Here is a 5,045-nt window from a genome sequence, read left to right on the forward strand (position 1 = left end):
CTTAGTGTCTTTCATTCCAACATAAGAAAACATTTCTGGAATCTGCATCTGAAATAGCATTTAGATGTATTTACACAGTTTATGTATCTCAGAGGGGACATGGATGCATTTAAACTACAGTTACAGATGCATAAATAGGCCTACTGTTTTGTTTTTAACATAAAATGTTGAACACTAATATTTGAAATAACTTAAAACATGAAAAAAATATTCGAAATGTGAAATTAAAACCGCCAGTAGGTTACAGCAAGTGACTGTTGAAGAGTGAGTCACTGAGATTCAACCAATTCATTCAAACGGCTGATTCTTTCAGAAACAAAGCATTTGACTAATGAGTGAACCACTGAATCATTTATTCAAGCGATTCGTTCAAAAAGCTGATTCATTTGATAATAAACACCGTCCATTGCTCAGAGACGCAAAACAGTGCTGTGATCTTTGGAACTATTTTCATTGGCAAAATTGAGCAAAAACAAGCAATATTATGTCTACAATTTAATTAAGTCACTTATTGCTTTACTGAACTTGTAAAAAAGATTATTAAATGTGTTCATGCTGATATCTGCAGAAAAACTACTCTTTGTGTGATATAGATTAAGTTAACTATATTAAATTATATAAATATAAAAAGCATACAGAAGCATTTTTGCCGTCTACAATTTAGAATGCCTGGAATTTTGAGTTTTAAGACTAATAAATCACGCCGTGCACTCTGTGTGTGATCTGGTGATATAGCCAACTTGATCATGTCAGATCGCAGATACCATATTATCGCAGAAGATATACTGTATATCGCAAACCCCCGACTCGACTTGAGTGGAAAATGAATGATCTATGGTTGTGTGAGCACTTGTTTGCAGACATTGCACAGCAAAAGCGTTTTTAGGAGTCTGACTTGCAGACACCAGACCACTGATTCGTCAAACCTGCTTTCCTTCAGTCCGTGTTCTTCTGACTATTTTGTAGCAAGTAACGAATATGCTTCGGGGAAATGTATCGGAGTAAAAGTATACATTTTAATTAGGAAATGTAGTGGAGTAAAAGTAAAAGTTGGCTGAAATAAAGTACAGATACTCCCAAAAAATACTTAAGTATTGTAACGAAGTATTACTATTAAGTATTATATTACTTTGTTGCATTACACCACTGTGTTTTGCCATAAGGAGATCAAGTTATCCACTTACTGTAGTTACTAGGTTTTAGTGATGATAATTTCTTTAAACTGGCATTATACAACTCTTGGTTCCAGGCAAATTAAACACAAACGAAAATTAAATGCATTTTCAGAGAACAGATGTTAAAAAAATACCATTACATTACAATTACTTACCAAGTATTTATATTATATGTTCTATTGTATACTATTATATGACAAATATATTTGCAGCAGAAAAATATATATTTGCATGTCTTAACAGATTAACAAGATTTTAAGTATATGTTTTAAATGTTTAAAATTAATGTAGCTGAGATTAGCTTAAGAAGAATTTGACAAGAAAATAAAAATATAATTAAATGTAATATAATTAAGTGTAATTAAAATCATAACAGTCAAGAGTCAGATTTGTCTGAGGCTTAGAGGAACATTTCTAAGAATATGCCCAACCAAACTTGAGGATTTTCACAGTGATATAAATTAAAAAACAAAGTCTATCAATAGATATTAGGCATAATGTTTTCAATGTTATTCGAGCAGTAACACTGTTAATTTACGTAGTCAATGCAACAACCTTAAACGATTCAAAGAAAAAAGGTTGGCCTAAGTGCAGTATGAGCTTATCCAGATCATTATTAAGTTGGGTCATCTGAGGTCTTGCCAATTTATCTACAATAGGTTAATACCTTCTGAAAGTTCTTGTTATGACTGCCGATAAGTATTCTCATGCCAGCTGGTGTTTTGGAGACAGAACAGATTGTCTGTACCGAGCCAAGTCTCTGCTGGAGAAAGTCAGGGTTAATGACATAAGGGGCTTTTAAAGCCTGACCATGTAGGTAAACAAGATGTAGAAAAGTCCAGACTCCAGACTGTGTGACAGTTTTCTGAACTAAATAAAATAGAGAGAGATTTAAATGAAATCTAAATGTTTACATTTCAAAAACACAGCTCCCTCTTTTGGTTATTTATAACCTGCATCATCATATATACATAACTGAAGTCACAGAAGTTCACTTAACAGGCGACATGCACGTTTTTAGAACATTGTGAAAAAGAAATGAGTAATCATAGTTAGTGTGATACCCAACCATTCATGAACATTAACAAAGTGGCAGAATGTCAGCAAACATACAGTCATGGCCAAAAGTTTTGGCAGTGACATAAATTTTATGTTTTGCAAAGTTTGCTGCTTAAGCTGTTGTGGTGTTCATTCACATTGTTTCTAGATTATTGTGTAGAGTGATCAGATGCATTTGAAATAATTGCTAAAAGCTTCATTGGCCAAAAAAATTACTTTTCACAAAAAAATGAAAACTGATTTCACTGTTTTTTGATCCTGACACAAAATGACCAGCTAACATTAATTGACTAATCATATCAGCAGCACATGTGAAATTATGAATGAGTACTAGTCAGGTCAAATCACTAATCACTAATCATCATACTAATTAGAGAGCAGACTGATTGCTATAAAAGGAGGGAAGAAGCGCTATATATAGCCAGTATATAACTCATTTAACTAGTTCAGATAAAACATTGATTCTATTTTCTTTATTTTCGTGGAATGATCTGATGTGTGAAATAGTTTTGCTCAGTTTGAGAAGAAGTAAAGCTTGACTCCGTGCGCCTTGCCAGGTTGTCCTGCTATTGCATATTTTTAATATCCATCTGTATAATATTGCTTTTTAATATTTTACTTAAAATGGGCTAAAATAATTGAAAGAAAGCATTCACACACTTTACAATCAAGTTTAGTATATTTACTTCAATGTATAAATCTTAAAACAAGTATTATGTCAGTCTTATGTTATGCTATGCTGTAAATATAAAATGCCTTTTAATTTCTTCTCATGTGGCTCATGTTGCACTACATAGTCCAGTCTATAATTCATTTAAGTAGTGCACTGCAGATGAAACTTATTTTAATTGTATTTTGTATCATGATCTAATGTGTGAACTGGTTTTGCTCTATCTAATAAGAAGAACCAGTAAAAGATTGACTCTTTATGCCTTATTATCAGGATGCCCTGCTATTGCTAAATGCAGAGCATTACAAACTAGCATATGTTTAACACCGGAGGGACACAACACTTCCGCCTTCTGTTCTTACAGCCTATGAAAACGTATGTCAGAAAGGGGGACTGCCTGAAGGTTTTTGCATACTGAAGCATGGACTTACACCATTGCTTTTCATTTAAATGCTGGGAGGCGGGGTATAGAGAGGTTAGTGAATAAATCTAAGCAGTTCTGTTCATTTTATAGCTTGTCCCTTTAAGAGATCACTTATTCAGGTGAGTGTTGTATTTAATAGTTGGTCATTCAGATTGTTATTTCTGTCTTAAAATTCATACATCTACTTTACCAGAAGGACAACTGAAGAAGAAAACAAAATAGTTTACTGATGTTAATGCCAGTTCAAATATAGACCTATAATCTTTCTGAGACGCCATCATGGTAAACGGTCTCATATCCAAGCGGTGACTTTATGACCAATAAAAAGGCAATTAGGAAATAAATAGCATGCATGCGTATTTTGCTTTGATTAGAGACCAATGTCTTTCATTGTCAAGGACAGGCACATCCAAACCTACAGCAGATGCCTGCCACATTGACATGAAGAGGAATTAATGGGACAAGGAATCAAAAAGTTGAAAAAATGTTTGGTGAGATTTTTCTGTGAACTAATTAGTAACTGGGCAGTTTTACTTGGGAATTGCTTTGAATAGCCCCACTGCTAAGCACACAGATGTGTATGTTGTGCCACATACAGTACATCTGTACTTGTAATTTGTGGAGTTTTAATAATGATTATAAAACGTTGGGGACTTTAACATCATTACCATCATATATAGCTGTATTAGTCCTATTAATAATGACCTGAGATGTAAGATCAAGCTTTTGTTTCCTGGTTTCTCTCTAGCTGCAGATCAAACAGCTTTAAAGGCTTTAATAAGAGAAGTATGTGAGAATAATTTCTAATGACTGGTAAACGCTGTCCCTAAACCCTCTCAAACACTGATTGATGTGTAACCTTTCATAATCGTGTTAACTTGCATGACTAATTATTGATTTGTTTCTACAGAAACAGCTAAAAAAAGGGAAAACAGAAACTGTTGTCCACTCGCTCCAAGCACAATGATTAATCAGTTACCCCTATTTAACAGACATTCAGTTTGATCTTCAAAGGAGATCACTTACTGATCAAAGGTTTTTCTCCCTTTTTCAGGAGCTGTCTTAAAAGCCACATCAGTGCATGGGTCCCTCATCACTGGAAGCCATGGAGGACCTAAACTCTGTGACTGTGGGCACACTAACTCAGGTGCCATTCCAACTGGTTTCATTCCTCCAAAGGTGCCCAGTATTGAACTGATGCCCCGTGTAGCATGTGATGCCATTCCATTAGCTGTCATCAGTTTTGCTTTTACCGTTTCTCTGTCTGAGATGTTTGCTAAAAAGAATGGTTACACAGTTAGGCCCAACCAAGAAATGATAGCAATTGGGTTTTGCAATGTAATTTCTTCATTTTTCCATTCTTTCACTACAAGTGCCGCCCTTGCGAAAACTATGGTGAAGGACTCAACAGGTTGCCAGACTCAGGTCTCCAGTGTAGTTAGTGCCTTAGTGGTTCTTCTGGTCCTTCTTTTCTTTGCACCATTTTTCTACGCCCTGCAGAAATGTGTCCACACCTGCATCATCATCGTCAGTCTGCGGGGTGCCCTGCGCAAATTTTGAGACGTCCCTACGCAATGGCGTGAAAACAAGATTGAGGCAATTGTCTGGTTGGTGACCATGAGCTCAACTGCTTTAATTAGCCTGGAGCTTGGGTTGCTGATTCGTGTGGTCTTCTGTGTGGTGGGCCAGACTCAGAATCCTAAAGTTTCGTTACTGG

General features: G+C 35.3%; 1 long non-coding RNA gene across 2 annotated transcripts; it reads left to right on the forward strand.

Annotated features, from left to right (window-relative positions):
- Positions 1 to 2,672: 2,672 nt before the first annotated feature.
- LOC107591702 (uncharacterized) lies at positions 2,673 to 4,461 on the forward strand. Of its 2 annotated transcripts, none has more exons than XR_001609900.1 (3): positions 2,673 to 2,791; positions 3,727 to 3,819; positions 4,383 to 4,461. It is a non-coding gene; the product is annotated as an uncharacterized lncRNA (long non-coding RNA). The 2 variants fall into 2 exon arrangements; XR_001609899.1 differs by having other exon boundaries at positions 3,732 to 3,819.
- The last annotated feature ends 584 nt before the right edge of the window (positions 4,462 to 5,045 follow it).

Source organism: Sinocyclocheilus grahami, unplaced genomic scaffold (genome assembly GCF_001515645.1).
Source record: "Sinocyclocheilus grahami isolate Dianchi unplaced genomic scaffold, SAMN03320097.WGS_v1.1 scaffold145.1, whole genome shotgun sequence".
NCBI lineage: Eukaryota > Metazoa > Chordata > Actinopteri > Cypriniformes > Cyprinidae > Sinocyclocheilus > Sinocyclocheilus grahami.